Source organism: Pelodiscus sinensis, chromosome 5 (genome assembly GCF_049634645.1).
Source record: "Pelodiscus sinensis isolate JC-2024 chromosome 5, ASM4963464v1, whole genome shotgun sequence".
Taxonomy (NCBI): domain Eukaryota; kingdom Metazoa; phylum Chordata; order Testudines; family Trionychidae; genus Pelodiscus; species Pelodiscus sinensis.
In genome coordinates, this window is record NC_134715.1 from 71966617 (window position 1) to 71987668 (window position 21052).

Sequence of the window (21052 nt, forward strand, 5' to 3'; positions counted from 1 at the left end):
TAGGCATGGAAAAAACCACCAGAAGTATTTTTGTCCATCTTTTTCATACAGTACCACAAATGAAACTCTTTGGTCAAGAATCTACTTGTTGCCAAGCACTTCTGAAAATCTGACCAGTGCGTAATTGGGAACAGAATTATTTTGGTTATCAGTGGCAATAATTTATAAACATGCATCCTGGGTACATAATTTATTATTACTTTCTCCAGAGAAATCATCCTCTTTTACAGAAAAAGTATTAATGCTAGACTTTAACAACAGGAGAAATTAAAAGTGCAAAAAGAATGGAAACTATAGTCTGAGAAGGTTGGACTCCATTCAGCCGAGAACATTAAAACACAGCAGATCTGGAATTGGTGCACACGTATATCAGTAGATCTGGCAGGAAATGTTCTTATGGCATGGTTTCCCTTGGAAAATTCTAGTCTGCTGAAAGCAAAATATTTTGCAGAAGCATGTCACTATCAAAATGAATGAAAAATTGAAAAGACATTTCCATAAGAAATGAATATTTCAATGTTCCATTCTAAAGGAATTTTTAACTGTTATTGTCAAAACAAAATGTTTCAATCAACCAGTATTGATTTATTGTATTCTAGTTTGTGGAAAATTTTAAAATCTTATGATTTCATTTGGCTCCAGAACTGAACAATCTCTGAAATTCCCACTGGAATAAAATATCAGCTCTACATATCAGCCAGTCAATACATGGTCCTTTGGATGCTCTAGCAACTGAAAGGTAAACTGTGGCAAGCCCAGAATCACAAATCTTCATTCAAGAATATCTACAAGCAGCACATCTATTGAGTGGTTTGACTGTAATTGTCAGGTAGGCCACAGCACTACAGCTCCCACATGTTTCCTCCTCATTCCAGTTCTCATTTTCTGCCTTCCAGCCTCATCCTCCCACTTCTCCTCCCTTGAACAGGGAGTTAAAATACTGTGACCAATAGTTGTTGTTGTATAGCTAGCCTAACAGAACTAATCTGCACTGTAACTGAACAAAAAAAAAAGAAGAAGAGAGAAATGGAATTTAACAGGGACTCACGGTAATAATAATTAATCAAGGGGAAAGTGAGGATTATGTACTTAGTGGAGAAAGTTATAGAGGATTGTTGTCATTTGTGCCAATGGACATGGTCAGCTCTCTATCTCACTGGCTATTGCAATATGATTATCAAATAGAAAGTGAAATATCCATATGAATGAGCTGCACTTACGATTTTTTCTGCAGTATGTCTCAGGTTCTTTATTTAAATTCCAATGTAAGTTGGGAATGGAGATCCACCAGGGAGAGGAAGTTTGCATACATATAAATAAACATATTTATCAATCAGTGTGAACAATCCACAAGCTTTCCATAACACTTAAGTTGGCTTTGGTCTCAAGAACTATGGCTAGATATTCTCCACCAGCCTACAACACTCAGAAAATCAAAGAGGGAAAATAGAGTATAAAGGATTATTCACAGAAGAGAGGGAGCTATGCTGTGAACAGAGAGCAGACGACTATGGTATGAGGAAAGAGATTGAGGACAGCCATTGTGTTTGATTTGTCCCTCTGTAGATCTCACAAAATTTTAAGAGGAAAAACCTGGAAGAAGGAAGGGAGTTGATGGCAGCACAGTTTACTCAGAAACAAAGCTGGAGAGACAATTTAGGGAGTCTACTTAAGGGCCTAAGTAGCCTCTCAAATCCTTCAAGACCCATAAGGAACACCATGTTGTTTCTAGTTTGTAATCATCCTATATGAATGCTGGCCCTTGACTGGAAGAGACTATGGTAGACTCACCACAATATAATACTTGTAGCAATGTTCTGTGTGCTTTCCTTTTTCTGTGATTTGTCCTTTATGAGCAGAGATTTGGTGCCAGGGAACGTCTACCAAGACATAAAATACTTTTAGATGCATATGTACTATGACGTCTATATACACTTTAAGGCTACGTCTAGACTGGCCCCTTCTTCAGAAGAGGCATGCTAATTTCGAACTTTGGAATAGGGAAATCCGCGGGGGATTTAAATATCCCCCGTGGGATTTAAATAAACATGGCCGCCGCTTTTTTTCCGGCTTGGGGAAAAGCCGGAAAAGAACGTTCAGACTGGCGCGATCCTCCGGAATAAAGCCCTTTTCCGGAGGATCTCTTATTCCTACTTCAAAGTCCTTCAAAGATTTCCCTATTCCAAAGTTAGAAATTAGCATGCCTATTCCGAAGAAGGGGCCAGTCTAGACGTAGCCTAAGTGTTTCTGAAGCAAACTTTCATCGGTAATAACACTTGAGTTTGGAAGAATATATCTTAAAGAAAATGCTGAAGTGCTGAAAATGCTGAAATGAAAAAAATTCTGCATCTTTGTTCTCGTCAATTTGTTGTATCTTCCGTCTCTCTCTGGTTTTGTGCTTCTCAAAGCTACATAAAAAATTCTGAACATCATATACTGTTTCAGGAAATGCTTTTGTAGAACATCTATGTAATTTAAAGGAGATGGAGTTTCAATGTGATCAACACAAGGGCTACATCTACACTGGCCCCTTTTTCGGAAGGGGCATGCTAATTTTGAAAGTGTGAATAGGGAAATCCGCAGGGGATTTAAATATCCCCCGCGGATTTAAATAAACATGTCCGCCGCTTTTTTTCCGGCTTGGGGAAAAGCCGGAAAAAAAGTGTCTAGACTGGCCCGATCCTCCGGAATAAAGCCCTATTCCGGAGGATCTCTTAGTCCTACTTCAAATAGATCCTCCGGAATAGGGCTTTATTCCGGAGGATCGGGCCAGTCTAGACGCTTTTTTTCCGGCTTTTCCCCAAGCCGGAAAAAAAGCGGCGGACATGTTTATTTAAATCCGCGGGGGATATTTAAATCCCCCGCGGATTTCCCTATTCCCACTTTCAAAATTAGCATGCCCTTTCCGAAAAAGGGGTCAGTGTAGACGTAGCCAAGGTGTACAAACACTATATAAAATCCATATGCATTTTATGGTATTTGGATATATAGTTAGGGTAAGTAATAATGTCAACATCTACCAAAGTTTATTAGCTCTTCCTAATTTCTTCAGTATTTTCCTGTGACCCAGATCTAAGTCCTCTTTGCTCCTGAAACAAGTTCCAGTCCCTTTTTAAATTCACATTGGAGTTTATTGAATCCCCTAACTAGTGTGACCCAGCAGCAATCACGCCATTTTTTTATGCTGGTGTATTAGTCTGAAAACTTGCCCATCACAAGAACCTAAGAATAGCCATACTGAGTCAGACCAAAGGTTTATCTAGCCCAGGATCCTGTCTTCCAACAGTGAACAATTCCAAGTGCCCAGAGGGAATTAACAGAAAAGGTTATCATCAGGTGATCCATCACTTATAACCCATTCCCAACTTCTGAAAAAACAGAGGTTAGGGATACTATTCCTACCCATTCTGGCTAATAGCTACTGATGGACCTATCCACCATGAGTTCATCTAGCTCTTTTTTGAACCCTGTTATAATCTTGGACTTCACAACATCCTCTGACAAGGAGTTCCACAGATTGACTATGGATTGTATGAACAAATACTTCCTATTGTTTATTATAAACCTGCTACCTATTAATTTCATTAGTAATCCCTAGTTTCTGTGTTATGGGAAGTAATAAATAACTTTTGTTTATTTCCTTTTCCACAGAAGTCATGAATCTATAGGCCTTTATTGTATCTCACCTTAGTAGTCTCTTTTCCAAGCTGTAAAGTCCCAGCATTATTAATCTCTCCTCATATGGCAGCCATTTAAATCTCCTAATCATTTTTGTTGCCTTATTCTGAACTTTTTCCATTTCCAAGATATCTTTTTGAAATGAAGTGACCACATCTGCATGCAGTATTCAAAATCTGAGAATACCATCATAAAGAGGTAGTAAGATATTCTCTGTCTTATCCTCTATCTCTTTCTTATTAATTCATAACATTTTATTTGCCTTTTTTTTTTTTTTTTACTAAGTAGCTTTGTATCCCTATGCAAGACTACATGGTCTTCCACCCTGTTAAAGTTTCAGATATTGAACCTAGACTACTAGGGCAGAGCAAGAATTAACCAGACACCTTGGAATATCTTGATGATATATGTAGACCTCCAGATGAATCCAGAGGTGAAATCCCTATCCATCCTTATCTTGAATAGCCTTTCATTTGTTTCCCACTCCCCGCCTCTCTATTTAGAACCACAAATTCCAAAGGTACCGTGCTTAGCAGAGTTCTTCTTTCTATGCATGAGGAAAAGATCTGAACTTAAACTTCCCCTAACAAAACATTTTATTTAATACATTGTCCCTAAGGAAAAAGTACGAATAAGCATGGAGGTGAGGCATATATTTTTCAATGAATTCATCTAAATTGCAGCAGTTAGTCTAACTGTGTCACTCTACAAATTTCCCATAAAACATTTATTATTCTTTTATATTTACATTGCATGGCTAATTGGGGATATTTATGCATTCCTTACTTGCACTGCTTAAAACATTGGCACAGAAATTACATTAGATCTATCTTATGGCAAAATGTCATAACATGATCCAATTTCTGAGGAACCATATGGCAATGGTACAGCCATCTGTTTATCTTGATAGTCCTTTCTTGGCAAACCTTGCACCCATATGGGTTATTGGTGCCCTCATCTGTGTATATCATGAAGAGAATTAAAATCAAAATCTATAATTTGCCATGATATTACTTATAACAATTACAATGAACATAAAGATCACCCTGTCCTCCTGCTTATCTTCATCCATTTCTGTTTTATGAATACCTGCCTTCTTCTGTTAGATGCAGGAACAATATGATTGCCAGAATTTGTGAAAGCTGTCACCACAAGCTGTCAGGTTCGAGGCATCATAATCATCTCAAAGGACTGATAGCTTCTGCTTTGTGGATTTGAAACTTCATCACTAAAGAGATGAAATGATCTGTCCTTTTACATGCTGACAGGGTAGCAATTTTGTGTCAATGTGGAGAGTCTCACATTCAGGCAGTAAGGCCACACAGAATGTATGCAGAGTTCCTTTAGATTGTCTGTGACAACTATTTCCAATAATGTCTAAAATATTTGACATGCGCTGTTTAGAATAATTTTCAGGAAGGGAGATTGTTGACTTTCAGCCTGATATGTTATCAAACCTGAGCGAAATCATTTTATATACCATTTAGCAATCTGCCCCTTTTATTTTTTTTACATGAAAGACTTGTTTAAAATTGATATAATCAGAATAAAAGCAGAACATTTTAGATAATTATAAATGTGCAAACATAATTGTTTCAGTTAATCAGAGTAGATGAGCATGGATTTTTCTTTGTTTATTTTTGAGGGAAATATTTTTCTTATTGAAAATTAATTGATATCTTTGTGGATATCAAAATTCAAGGATGTATTGGATAGGAAGTATTGTTTTATTAAGTATTTTGAATTAGGTGCATATTTAATTGCTGTCTACTTCTTATCTTTGCATTAACTAATGAAATGAAATGATTTGTTGCATTCCACATATTCACAATGTAGTTTCTTTAGGAAATCCAATGGTTTTATGTCACAAATGTATAGCTTGAGGTCCAAAAATATTGCATTCTATACCATATACTTAGAACAATACATTTTTATGAAATTTTATTGGATTCTCATTTTACTATCATTTTATATCAGCCTTGTTTGTGTGCATTTTACTAGTTCTGGGCCTGTTGCTGATGCCATTAAAATCTATAGCAAAATTCTCACTGATTTTAAAATATCTTTATCAAGCCCATTGTCTTGTTAAACAGTTATGGTTTAATAACAAAGGATTGGTAAAGCACACATTCTATCCAATATACCTCTTAACAGAATTTGATTACGAGACACATCATTAATTCTAGACTCAACACTTTTTCATAATCTGAGATTCTGTTCACTCCCATCTAAGTAAGTGGCAAGCCTTCCATTGTTTTTGATAGAAGCAGAATTAAGCCCTATTAAGAAAGCACCTGTTGAGTGAGACATGCATGTAGTTTAGTACCATGTAAAATATGATATATAGTGGATGCAATTTAAAAGTTGTTCCATTTCCATGATAGTTACTATCTCATTATTACCTGTGACACCATATACATTGCTGTAATAAACAGAAGTGGTAAAAACACTCCTTCCTTATTCTTTCCTCTGCCACTCCACTTTTTGTGCACCGCTTGGAATAACTTTTACTGATTTGTACATTTGTATACTCCTCCTTTCAATTACACCGTGAATGTGTATGCCACTGTGTCAGTTGGGATTGCCCTCCCTCAATCTTGTTGCCTAAATCAAATTTGGCCATAGACTAGATATGTGTGTATCACTTTGGAAAAGAATAGAACAGAATATCTACATGCTTGTTGGACCACAGCTGAATCAGAAAAGGAATTGAGTTTCTTTAAATGACTGAGTCTTTAATTCCCTGGAGACAGCATCCTGAATTTAATGTCACTGGAGTGTTCTGCTCTCCATAGCAGGCACTCAAATAGTCTCCTCCTTTTCCTGAGCCATGTGGTTTTTGTTTAATTTTGAATGGGATTTGCCATTTAGGATATGTCATTACTGAAGAGGGATGGTATCTGTACACTTAGGGTATGTCTATACTGCAATTAGATGCCTGTGGCTAGCTCCATGCCAACTGACTCAGGCTAAGGGGCCTGGGTTACAGGGCTGTTTAACTACAGTGAAGACATTTGGGCTTGGGCTGCAGTCCAGGCTCTGGGACCCTGAAAGATGGGAAGCCCCAAAACTCAAGCTGCAGCCCCATCCTGAATATCTAACTTCAGTTAAACAGCTCCTTAGCCCAAGTCTCTTGGCTCGACTTAGCGGGCATAGGCTACCTGCAAGGTGTCTAATTGTGGTGTTGACATACCCTAAATGTACAGACACAAATACTATTCCTTCTGAGTGTTGAGAATTGGAAGTTATTAAAATTATAAGTTATTACTCCAAACGTTTGTGGGTTTTCCTGGTCCTGCTTGCAAACTAGTTGGCTCTGTAGGCAAGTTTGTCATTTGCGTCTAGCAGAGGTCAGTCTTTAGAAAGTCAGCCTACAGTAAAGTATGTGAGTTGTGCCTCTCTACTTTAGGGAACAGCCTGTTTTGTGTATCTATTTTTGGATTTTGTGTGTTATAATTCAGAATTTTAAAATTAAAAAGTAGCATTATGTTGCAAACCTACCAACAACTCTACTTTTATGGTTTTTATCTAACTTCTCTCTGCTTATGCTGTGAACATAACTTTGTATTGTGTTCGGCTTTCTCTGTCTTATATGACTCCCTTTAGAGCTGCCTATTCTCTGAAGAAATTTACACTTGAAGAGTTGGGTGTTTCTTCAAAGGGTCAAATATTATATTTCAGTATAATTTGGAACATATCCTCTTTGTCCCCATTTAAAAAATGTCTATTTCCCCAGTCACTTAGATTCAGATGCTGGTCCTAAATAGGCATCTTTAAATTTAGCCTCTCCACTAACTCATCTTACAGTAATACCTAAAGGTGGGACAAGATCAATAAACAGAGCATGGAAACAGAAAATGAGGAAGAATGCCTTTGAGTGGTAGGACTCTGTGTTTAGGGGTTCAGCATCAACTTGGAAGTTTTTCTGAACACTCTCTTATCATGTTTAATGTATTTTGCTTGCTTGTTATAAACACCAACCTCTGAGGAGAAGATCTTGCTTTCTCCAAACAAGTGACAATTTTTCCTGCTCAGTCATTCCATTGCTTGCAAATGTGGCACTGCTGAAATCTAATTACATTTGTGCAAATCTGGCCAATTTTTGTTAACATAAGTTTTAACTAACTTATTGTTGATTACAGCATGCATGAGTTTATCCTTATGTTCTAGATTTGTTTTATTCCTAAATGTAAATTATATCAAACAGTATTGGTTCTGTACATTTGTGAAAGCAGCCACCATTAGCATATGATTCAGAGGACCATCCACGTGACAAACTGTCAATAGTTTTAAAGAAAGAAAACATTAGACCTTGAGGCACCTGTTCAAATTCTGAGAATGCAGAATGTTACACTCAGTTGATTCTGTTTCTGTGAATTTGCCAGTGTTATTCAGGGTTTTCTACCAAAGACATGCCTGTACGTACAAGACAATATGGGCCAAATCCTGCCAAATATTTGCACAGGATAAAAGTCACCCACATTAAAACCAAATTCTGATCTCTTGCTTCAAACAAGAAGTCCCCAAAACGTCACAGAGACTAACAGTGTGAGCATAATCACTAATATTAGCCCCTTATTTTGTTCAATGTTTTTCACACATATTATATCCAAGTCATTTTACACAGTTACATAATGTGCTTACTGAGCTAAACACAGATAACAGCAGAAAGACGGAGACATTAAGAGACACAAACAAGAGAATTTTGTCACCTTAATTATTTAAGATAAAATAATCGGTCTTAAATGTGTTTTAATAATGGGTAATTTGCATCTTGGATAATACTTACTATTGAGCAGCAGATAAGGAAAGAAAATTGAGACTGATTTTAAGTGAAACTAACTTGGTATTTAAATTCTGAGAAATTCTGAACTCTGACTTGAATTAAATCACATATTGGTGACTAGAAATCTTTGTGGTATTCGGCAAATCTAAATGAAGATAAATTCCCACTAAATAACATGTTGGCATCTTTCTGACAGCCCACAGAAGTCCTCTGCACACAGCGCCATTCAAAACAAGTTCAAAAATGAGAGAGAAGAGATAGGAATATAGTTTTGTATAGAAACTGCTTAAAGTAATGCCACTAAATCAATGTTATGCTCTCTCATGGACTACCATGTTAAATTCTGATCACTGGTCACTACTTGAAAAAGATATAGCAGAAATAGATGTGGATACTAAGATTGGCAATGAAAATAATCAGAGTCTCAGAAAGAATTGCTTGGGAAGATTGGGGCTGTTAAGTGTGAAGAGGAGACATGTTCAAGTACACTGTGTGGTCATAAAAAGGTAGATGAGGATTTCTATTTATTTTTCTTCATAGCACAAGAACAGGGAACGTACAAATTGCCATACAGCATCAGACTGTGAGGTAGCTAGTACAATATCCTTTCTCTGATGCTGGCTAGTGTCAAATATTGTACAGCAGTGGTTCCTAATTTTTCCTCCAGACAACTAAACCCAGAGCCATCCATTGGGTGATGGCAAATCAGGGTGACTGTTCTGGGAAACCAATTTGGACAGCCCCATGAGGCAGTGTGTTTGGCATGTATGGTTGGTCCCAGAAGACATAGGCATGGGAATGAGGGTACAAGGGGAGCTCAAGGCTGCACCCCACATGACAGGCTCCGTGCTGCTGCCCCGGTTGCTACCCAGCCTGGTATATAAGGAGATGTTCAGCAGAGAATGACCAGTTGTTTCCTGATCAGGGAAGGTGCAGGATAAGTTCCCTGAGAAGCACTATAGATCAGTGCTGGGCAAGCAAAGGTGAGGTAGGGACAAAGGCTCTAGCCCAAGACCTGCCAGGCTACAGGCCTTGTGACAAGCGCCAGGTAGGTGCAGAGATCACAGGGGAAGAGGCCTAGGGAGCAAGAGGCAGTGAAGGAGAGTAGAGGAGGGCAAGACAAAGCTGTCACCAGAGGTCTCAGGGTTGGAACCTAGGGTAGTAAGCAGGCCTGGGTCCCACCATTCACCTTATACCTCACATTACCACTAAGGCATGGCTCATACACATTGTGTCCTGCTCCTGCTTGGAGACCACAGCTGGCCACAGAGGTAGTAGAGATCAAGGACTGCCGATACAACCCCCAGAAAGTAGCAAGAGATCACTGTAGTGTGCAATGCTGGAGGACAGTGTCCTGAAAAGGATGCCACACTCTGGGAACTATGTGTGTCCAGAACACAAGAAAGGAGCATGGAAGGGGGAAACAGCAGCCAGGAGGAGGTGCTCTACTAACAGTCAAACTAATTCCTGGAGCTACCAGCACGTGCCTCAACAACAAGTACTATCCCGTGAAAATGGTTTTGTCAAAATTTCCACAGGTACAGCCACTTGCAACTCCTGTTGGCTACAGACTGCCATTGCCAGCCAATCGGAGCTACAGGAAGTGGTATTCTTATCTGTGCCACTTTCAGCAACTCACTTTAGCCAAGAATGCCATTCCTTGACCAATGGAAGCTTCAAGGGGCCGTGTATGTGGACGTGCAGGTAAATAAAATGCTGGCAGCCTCCCAGGGGCTAACCCCAGAAAACTGCATCCAGTTATTATAGGCCACTTATGGGCCACTTATTGCCTTTCCCTGAACTGGGTACCATGATTTCTTTGTGTTCAAAGCATGTATTTCTTCTTTAATTTCCTGTAAACATAGTTGGCAGACATTTTGTTCTTAATTAGTGCAGTCTTTTAGGTTGGAGCTTTAAGAAGGCTTTGTTTCTTTTGGTTGATTTCCCTATTATAAAATAAGCCCATTTTATAATAAAACATGATTGTTTTTTGTTTGTGAGGAGAAAACAAAAAAATAAATTTTAGTATTCTCAGAATTAAAACAAAATAACCCTAAAACAACCACTTACTTTCTAGTGATGCAGTCAATAGCTATGGGATCCATCAGGATGACAGGTGCTCTAGAAATATAAGAGTTTATGAAATAGAAAAGTGCTAGTACTATCAGCTGAGAGAATACATGCAGACCTTTTTATGCAGTATGTGGAAATGTGCGGTATGCCTAGTAACAGTAGCTTTGTCTAGCAGAAAAACGCTATCATCTCTAGGATTAAAAATGAGAGAAGATTAAGTTAGTAGCATTTATAATGGAGCATGAAAATAAAACAATTAGCTTCCCAGGTTTTTGTTTAATTGAAAGTTAAAAATTGAAATTGAGTCAGGCAAACACCTAATTCCTCCAAGCCAGAATTGAGATGCATTTGGGAGGGAGAGATATGGATCAGCTTGTGGCAATGTTGATTGACTTCATTCTCTAGGACTGGTTATGAAACAACAACAATCACACTTTATAGCTTTTCTTTAAAATTGAACATAATAGGGGAAAAGGCAAAAATTTCACTTGCAACTGCAAAGTATGAGTAGGTGAATTTAGAAGAAAGAACAAAGAAACATTCAGATTAGCATGTAAAAAGGCCTAGTATATATCATGGCAACACAGACACAAACATGGTCTAGCTATTTCACATAATTTTAGTTGACTATTTCTTACCCCCTTTCCTCAACTTCCAATCCAAGCGCACTGAAATCTCTTTTGAGTTATTCTCCTGAATTCTGTCCACTTTTTCTGGCAGTAAGACAGTTTCTCGTCATTAATTACAGCACTTCCCCAGCTATAATAAAATGCTTTCCTGGTGAGTGGTGTCCAATTCTTGACTTGTTCATCTGTTAGGAGACAGTGCCATCATTACAGCACCTTGTTTAGGATGCTGTAGTTAAGGTTCTGTCAATACTTTCATTAAGTCATCATTTCAGGGCTTTCAAAGTTATGGAAAGTGTTCTGTGTGCAACCAAACAGGACATGACAGATCCTGGGGCCAAAGTCTATACAGCACATTAAGAATTCTGGGTGAGAGAGAGAATGAATAAATTAAAAATCCCTAACAAGTGATATGGAGGTGGAGGATAACAGGCATGTCCTGCATAGCCTTTGAACACACAAGGATATTAATGTATCACCTTAAAGGTCTTTGATTTGTAAAACATCTAATAAAGAAAAGCTGTGACTGTTGTGAGATAACATAAATAAGTAATTGTTTGCAGGTTCTCTGTGATAATGCAGCATATAATATGCTACAGAGAACTGAGAAAATCACATTCATAACCATTTTATAATTGATGTCTGTTTTGACTATGCTAACATAGCTCTTGTATAACAAAGATGACTCATCCTTATCCTTACAGCCACAACAATTTGTTACTCTGGAATGCAATAATTATTATGGTATTGTGTCAGAGGTGCTGTATAGCCAATGCTTCTCTCCCCCTGGCAACTAAACATTAGGAAAATAAATAAATAAAGCAAATCCAGCAGCTTATCACTACAAAGTCTTGCTGAATATTAATAGGTAGAATGAAGAAGTTCAGAAATTTTCCATCAGCCTAAAACTCCCAGTCTTCATACCATACATCCTTCCAGCATAAGAAAATGATGTTGCCCCTTGAATGTCAATGGATTTGAGGTATTTCTGACCCAAGATTGAGTTTGCATGCCAAAGGCATAGGTTCCCCACTAAAAATGCCTTATTGTAGCTCCCAGTCTGTTCCATATGGTAGGTTCCAGTTTAATGACCTCTACAGATCTAACAAGCTCCCTTCACTCGACAAGACATGAACCGGCCATCTACATCAGAAATGCACTGTTGATCAGAGAGCCATATATAATTCCTGCCACATTATGTGGTTGTTTTCCCCAGCCTACCAATGTCACTTCTGCCATTCTTAATTGAACCCTGTTTACCTACCTCTTATCCACACTCCAATAAAGCACACAGCAGCACCCTATTGACTATGGACTTGTCTACACTACACCGGGGATCAATGATGCAGCAATCAGTCCACCAGTCATCAGTTTATCACATCAAAGCCAGTACTCCATGAGGACAAGAAGAGTAGCTGGCAGTGATGGGAGAGTAGCCCCCACCGACCTCGTGGCATGAAACTGCCAGAGTAAGTACATCAACTTCGGCAATATTATTTGTGTAGCTGAAGACATGTAGATTAGAACAATAGTAGGGGTTAATGTTCATCTCCCTTAGCATTCTGAGTAGCTCTAAATTGTTTTCTAGAAGCAAACCTAAAATGTCTTTTTTCTGCAACAGAAATTCTGGAAATATCATTATATTGTGAATCTCACATTGATGAATGATTTCCACACAGATTAATTTCTTCTTGGCATTTTGCAAATAAAATGCCCACGAGATAATGTAAACTTATTTGTTTCTTCAGATGTGAGCAGATACATCTCTAACTATTTACAGGGCATTATATAGCTAAAACTAGCTAGTAAAATGTGTGGCTGAATGTTGTGTGAAATTTGCTATTTTGCTTTCATCAAAATGGCACATTTTTCAGTGAGGTGAAATATAGCATCATTATGGTAGTCAGTGAAGCTAACCACTCAATTTTATAACTATTGCTTAACTTTTAGACAAGTAGGAGTGAATCTTAGATTTTTAATAGTGTTAGTAGACATTGAGTTGCTTTGAAGAGATGGCTGTTAATGGTTGTACTATATCTGATTATGCATCTCTACAAAAGGCGATGAAAAAATCTCCCAGAGGTAGATCCAGGAGGAGGCTGGTATTCCTCCAGCGTAGAGATTTGGTGATTAAGAACATTAGTTGATACTCACAAGTGTATCAGCATTCTTGAAGGAGCTTGACATTTGGTAATTTTTACTACAGCATCTCACCCTGTAAGTAGAAAGTGACTGAGAAACAGATGTTCTTATTTAGAAAGGATGTTACAGAAAGAGCAAAGCACTAAATATCTCTTGCCTGTAAACTTCTCATTTAATCATAGAAAAGACTAAGACTGAAGAATCCCTAATAATAAAAATAATGTGTAATTAAATATTTTATGGTGTGATTTGATGCAATAGTTTAATCTGAAGTTCTACAATGTATTCTGAACTATTATGAAAATAAAATGCTAGTGTGTTGCATCATAATAAATGGTTTAATGGACCTGTCTCATTTAATAATATAATGTGAAAGCTTTAAATAGCAAACACTGGGTACCTCTGAACCATGAATAGATAATTTTCATGTCTCTCGAGCCATTTTTCGCAAATGAAAAAGGAATATTTTAAAAACTTCCATAATCCATGTACAATAACACCAATTTTAGAAGTCAGTTTGCTATAATGCAAGACTATGTATTTGTTTCTCCTTCCATTCAAGTAAATATTTTAAACTCCCATTAAGTTAAATGAAAGTTGAATTGTGACCATTATGAAACAGTGTATAAGATCTTTAAGGACCATTATATGGTGAAACCCCATCACTGCCCCTTAGTATAAATTCATGTTCCTATCAAGGATCCTCTACTTAATCACAGCTCAAGTTATGCAAAACATAGTAGGTTGATTAAGAGAGGTTTATGTGAAAATCTCCTTTGATTTAAATTTATATGGCTTCACACTCCCTGTCAAGGCTGTTCCCCACTCTTGCATTTTGAATGAAGAAGGTAGGGGCCTGAAAGAGACTTTAAAAATGCCTTGCATCTATAGGCTTCTGCTAAAAAACTCCCCAAAGTCACAGCTTCTCTGACTATGGGTGGTATGCTGCCACCACCCAAATGAAACAAACAAACAAAAACATGTTTTTTCAACCCAGGAAGATTCACGTGAGATCTTCTTCCAAAGGGAACCTCCCAAGCTCTTCTACCATAAGAGAGTTTGAAAAAAAAAGAGAAACAAACTGTAATCTCTGATAGCTGACCTCTCCAACATAGGCATGCTTATACAGACCTCCTATTACTTTCCAGGACTCAAGAATCAGATCATAGTCTTCAAAAAAAAAAGATGATTTTATAACAAAACAGAAAGATATGTTTGGTGAAGCATACTTGGTTGCTAAGTGTTATAGAGCAATTGAGAAAAATAAACAGATTAAATGAAGTACAGAGATTTGCTTCCCTGGTATTCAGCTTTAGTTACAGTAAAGGGGGGAGAGGCCGCACATAGACTCAGCAGAGAGGAATTTAAATAAACTACAAAACAAAGAAAATAAACTGATTGAACCTAACTAAATATTTTTCCTATCACTTACACGTCCATAGCTTCAAGGTCCAGTCCATTTCTAGGCATGAATATTCCTGTCTGTTTCAATTCATCCCCCACGCCAGTTCCTGGTTTAAACTCACACAAAAGAGAAAGAAGCAGGCAACCTGTTTTTCAAATTACATCTTAACGCTTTCTTCCCATTGGCTGTCCTGGCTCTCTGCCAATATTTCCTGGATTTTTTTCAGTGATTCTCAGAATTTAACCTATTATACACCATACCCATTCTATCCATCATACGCCCAAATATGTCCACGTAGCAAAACAGTCAAAATCACTGAGCTTTACCTTGTTTCTCAGAGAAAAATGAATATGTCCATGTATTTATTCTTTTAATCAATGAATGAATTAATTGATCACAAAAGCCAACAGCTAGTCAATGATTCAGTGAGAAGTGACCCATACCAGTGGAGCATGTGTATTTGTTATCAATTTGATAGCTTTGTTGGGGACATGACTAGAAGTTTACCAAATCAATTGTTTCAGAGTCAACCGAAGAAAATCAATGACTGATTGAAATAATCCCAAATTGCAAGCACAATAACTTTGACCCATATTCAGTAAACGGGTTCCACTGTGTGTGCATGTGTTTCCCTCTCATTGCTGAACAAACTAATTGCAACATTCCTTCCTGATCAAACAGAAGAATCAGCAGTCTTACTTCTGCAATGCTAGCTTGACAGTGCTTACCTAGTTACATATCACATACATATCTGTGCACCTCAATCTTGGTTCTTATTTCCACTGCCGCCTTATGTGGAAGGCAGAGTTTATGTACAGAGCCCTGCAAACCTTTATATATATGCTTTATATCTGTGGGTTTCTGCATCCGCATATGTAGATGTGGATATCATTTTTGGAGATACGGACATATCTAGAACCTTGCAAATTTGTGGATATCCATTTTATATCCATGGGTATGTGCATCTGTAGATGTAGATGTGGATATCTGCAGCTCATTTTTGAACATATGGATGCAGTTTCTGAAATACATTTTGTATTGTTGCAGAGCTCTTCACATGTATACAAAGGTTCAGATCATGCCAAAATCTGCTCTAAAAATTAGAGTTCACTAGCCAAAGTATTACAAGGCAAATCCTTAGTTTTATATTATGAGTTGCATATTTTCAAGGTGAGTTTCACTCTGACCTCTATTTCTAGATATGCAATCCATTCAACTATAATTATAATTAATTTAGGACCCATACTATGGCATTTAGACTAGAATTTAAGTACCTGATGTTTTGGTGCTTTGGGGTAGATGTTTAAATGGTATACGTCTGTGCCAGCTACTGATCACAGTCACACATCCATGAGCTGAACATTGAAGCTTATTTGCATTCCTTTTACACGAGAGAACATAAAGGTTTCAGTGAAAGAAAAATAAAATAAGGTAATTTTAATTGCTGTTGGCTGAAATTTGTGGTCAGAGACTTGTAAGGAAGATTCCAGAAATACAACCACCTTGCTTTTTGGAGTGTTCATTAGAAAATAATAAGTTGTAATAGTTAGAGAAAACTATTTTTTATGAAATATAATCTCTGTACCAGTTGTATTATCAAAGCACTTTCCATCTCATTCCACAATCCCCCTTCTCCATCTCTGACACACACAAGTGCATATTCTGTGCAGTGGTAATGCTTCTAAAAGCTCATAGGTTGTCTATAATAAGGAAATTCTTTCCATTATATCCAAAGAAAAATAGGTTCAATGTAAAGTGTTTTGCTAAATCTGTTTTTGTCTGCTCTGATTGTCTGTGATAACAGCATATTGTGAATGGAGTGCACATAATGGACTTTAGGAAGGATAGCAAGCTGCTTTGTACCTATAATTTAGCTCATTAAAAATGTATGGTTCATATATTGCTTCTATCTAAAAGCATTTGAGACCTTTGATGTTTCTAAATTGGAAGGAGCATAAATATTATTAAAATTAGCCAGGGATACTTGCAATTGTCAACTGATAGATGTTTTGTTTATAGGAATATTGTTCCCTTTCATTTGAATGGCTTTCTGTATTTCAGGGTACGTCGGTTATTATTTCTAGGAGAAAGTAAATGCATTCTGTTAAGGAGGAGAAACCGTTCCAAAAAGTAGAAGTTCTCAAAATTAATTGGTTAATAACTTGTGGAACATCTCTCCTCTGTTTCCCTTACTCCAATTCAGTCCATTCTATCGATATAATTACATCTATTATATCTTATAAACCTTTTTTTTTTAAAGGACAGCATTAAGGAGACCAGGAAATACATTTCAAATGAATATACTTTAGACATAAATTAATTCAGTCTAGAAATTAGAAGGAGGCCTCTAAACATTAGAGACTCACAATAGGAGTAGTAGGGACAAACAAACTAATTAGTTTTAAAGTGGAACTTGATCCATTTATGGATGGGAACTTGATCTATATGTCAGGGTTGCCTGTGGCAGCAGGGTACTCAACTTAATGGCCTAGTACTGTGATGATACAGTACTGATACAGCGGTGCTATTTGGTGATGTTTCCTCTCCATCCCCAATTTTGTGCTATTTGTGTCCATTTCTGGGCTATTGAATTTTAGGTCTATTAGTATTGAATATCCTCATGTTGTCTACCATCCCAATAGTTCTGATCTCCCATATTCACTCTGGAATGTGGTTTGGCCTTCTCATTGTGTTCTGAAATATACCCCTCCATGCATACCCTCCTGCATTATTAATAGAAATAGTCATATAGACCAGATTTTCAGAAGTACTCAGAAACCATAAGTGGGACCACATTTTCAAAATAGCTCCCTTTGACAATATTCTGTGCACAGAATGAGGCTAAAAGTAAAATAATGTGTAATCATGTTATTCAGACTTCTGTAGTGCATACGCATGGGGCGGGATAGGGTTAAGGTTGTGCAGAAAACGTTAGCTATGACATTTACTGACTTGTGAGTCTCTGACATTGCAAACTTAATATATTTCATGTAGTTTTTTGTGTGTAATAGATAGCTAGAGTGGGATGCCAACATAACTTTGAGAATTCTGTAGTTTATGTCTCCTTATTAAACTTTCTAACAGACTCTCAGATTATGTATTTGTGGTACCAGCGTACCACAGACCCACATCAGGACCCCATTCTGCTTGGCACTGTACAAAACCAAAACCAAACAAAATGACAGTTGGTCTGATGAGCTAACTTTAAGACAAGACAAACTAGGAGGATGCAACAAACAGAAGAAGCACAAGGAAACTATGAGACAATACTGGTCACTGTGAAAAGCAGTGATTTCAGTATGTCAGCTGCCTAAGCACTGTTAAGGTTAAATAAGAGCAGAGGTAGGAAGGGAATTTGAAAGATCCTTTGGAATGAAAAACAATTGCCCAAGCTGGCAATCTCCCCAAAAGATAAGAATTAAGCCACTCTAGTACAGCTGTAGCCGTGCCCTCCCTACCTATCCATATAATTGGCTAAGGAGCCAGGGGAACCATTATAACAAAGCCCAGGATGAAATGGTTTACTTGGACTTGGTTCTGCTTTGAGAAGGAGATTGGATTAGATGACCTCTTTAGGCCTCTTCCAAACCTAATTTTCTATGGTTCTATAATAAATCATTATGCTGCCAGAGTGTTCCTGAAGGCATTGTACCTATATCAGCCTAAGTACATTGGAAGTTCCCATTACATCAAAGCCCTCTCTCCTAGTCCCTGGCTCTTCCTACCCTTCCCATCATTTAGCCCTTAATATTTGTAAAGTATTCTGTGGTCTCTGGGTGACAGCGTGGAAAAGTTCAAGTAATTTTTGTTATTACAATATTGTTCACCACTGCTAAAGAGACGTAAACTTTATGCATAAGAAATTGGCTATTTCCACAGGTTGCTAAAACCAGACCATATTTATTGGTGACATATTACCTATTGGCATATACACTGTGTGATTTGTTAGACATATATCTGATATTCCTATGTTGGTTCTGTTAACTCTATAATTATTGAAAAATCAATAGGATATTGGAAAAATATTGTTTTAAAGTCCTTAGGCAGTCAGGCTGTTGGGTACTCTATAATAAATGAGCACAACTGGCAGCTTTAAACCTTACATTTCAGAAGCATAAGTGTATGTCAATTAGCAGACTAAAGCTGCTGCATAAGGCAATGAGCTAGTCACTGTTGTAGATCATGCTCCACTATGATGATGTTCTGCTTAATAAACACTTACGAAGTCAACAAGCATAGACTTCAAGCCACAAAGTCTGCTGTAGTGCAATGGAATTTTTAAAAGATGGATGCATAAATTCTCCCCTTTCATGTGTATATAAACTTTACACAAGCAAGCAATACTACATAGAAAGCCCACATGGATGACATTACTCATGTATAGGTGCTTGTTTAACCCACACACCTTCTGGGTGTGGTTTACTGTCCCATATAGTGGCACTTAGACCACTTGCAGAGAGAAAGGATGAGTGTGCTTTGCAGAGTTAGCTGGGAGATAGTTGACTTTTAGCTCAAGCAGTAGAAGCTCATGAAGTAAACTCTAGGGTCTCGTCTACACTGGCCTCTTTTCCGAAAGGGGCATGCTAATTTTACAGGTCGTAAGAGGGAAATCCGCGGGGGATTTAAATATCCCCCGCGGCATTTAAATAAAAATGTCCGCCGCTTTTTTTCCGGATTTTAGAAAAGCCGGAAAAGAGCGTCTACACTGGCCCCGATCCTCCGGAAAAAAGCCCTTTTCTGGAGGATCTCTTATTCCTTTGAAGTAGGAATAAGAGATCCTCCGGAAAAGGGCTTTTTTCCGGAGGATCGGGGCCTGTAGACGCTCCTTTCCGGCTTTTCTAAAAGCCGGAAAAAAGCGGCGGACATTTTTATTTAAATGCCGCGGGGGATATTTAAATCCCCCGCGGATTTCCCTATTACGACCTGTAAAATTAGCATGCCCCTTTCGGAAAAGGGGCCAGTGTAGACGTAGCCCCCGGATTCCAGGTTTAGGTCCACCTATTGGCGTTATTCATGCACAATCTGAGCCTCAGGGTATGTCTACACTGCAATCACTTTAATCTATATAGGTTGGATACAAGAACTGTGAAACCTTTGCAGATATAGAAACCCACCCACAATTCTGGGTAATTAATTGCACAGCTAGACGTCTCTGAATGCTATGCTCCTGTGGCTTCGCAGCACAAGTACAAAAGCTAGCTAGATTAAAGCTATACAAGCTACAATCATATCCCAGAATTGTGGTATAGACATAACCTAAATCACTGTGAAGAAACCCTGCACCTACTCTGACAGGCAGTCTGCTGACAGATAAGACTCACATGCATAAGAATATGACACTGAAAATGAAGACTAAATTTACTTTGGCAGAACAACATGTATGAAATTTGCAGAACCTTTGCAATTTGCCTAAGTCCTAGGAAGTGGTTTTTATCCTTCCTTTTCCTGTGCACTAAATTAGCTTTTATCTTTAAAAAACAAAAGCTGAGAGGAAGATCAGTTAGAAGTTTTAAATCATCAAACTTTTGCCACCCAAATATACACTTACATATCCCAAAATATTAAGAAAAGAGTGACAGAAAATTGATGTTTTCTAGACTCTCTTAGACAAGCATTGTTGCTTGGAACCAGGGACAATATTTGTAGAATGGATACATTCAATGACATGGAACACCTATTTTAAATGGGAGCCTTGTATACAGTAGTGTACATTAGGACATCACATTATGTAAAAATTCAAGATACACACTGTATATATTTCAGCATGAAAGAACTCTGAGCATTCATATTTTTCTACTTCCTACCAAGTTATCATGTCTTTTGAGTCATTGACTGTCAATACAATTTTACTTGGGTATGAGAAAAAATAGTATCTGATTTTTCTCTCTCGTGCAGTCATTTCTTCTCCTTAAATGCATGGCTATTTCTACTGGGACAACCGGCAAAATAGCAAAATGGTGAATATATGTTTAGAAAGGGAGATGATGCTTACTGAGTGTTGTAATGCAATGTAAGTATTTTTGTTAAGGACTTAATGTGAATATGTTGAAGACAAAAATATTTTTTTATTTATCACAACTTTTCATCTCATAACTAGAGTGGATGAAAATCTATTCTCTGTGCAGGTAAGACGGGGAGGGTCAAAGATACAATAAGCAGTGAGTACAAATTCCCAAAGGCTTATGAATATGCATAGGTATCTCTGAGGATGCCTGGCTATGGAAATATTTTGAAAGTGATAATGCCAGAGTTTTCTCACCAGTCTGCATCTGGTTTACCATCTGTAAATTCTCTTTAAGAAGTATGGAATAAGTGCAAGGTGTAAGTGTGGCCTATTTACAA

At 37.7% G+C, this 21052-nt stretch overlaps 1 long non-coding RNA gene across 3 annotated transcripts in view; it reads right to left on the minus strand.

Annotated features, from left to right (window-relative positions):
- LOC112546951 (uncharacterized) overlaps window positions 1-14968 on the minus strand; it is a 38850-nt gene extending 23882 nt beyond the window's left edge. For 2 of the 3 annotated variants that reach the window (XR_012903862.1, XR_012903860.1), the window contains exons 1-4: window positions 14738-14968; window positions 13318-13378; window positions 11176-11348; window positions 10535-10585 (exon numbers count right to left, since the gene is read on the minus strand). This is a non-coding gene — a long non-coding RNA (uncharacterized LOC112546951). The remainder of the gene's footprint in view (window positions 1-10534; window positions 10586-11175; window positions 11349-13317; window positions 13379-14737) is intronic. The other variant, XR_012903861.1, reaches the window with a different exon arrangement.
- Window positions 14969-21052: the final 6084 nt, after the last annotated feature.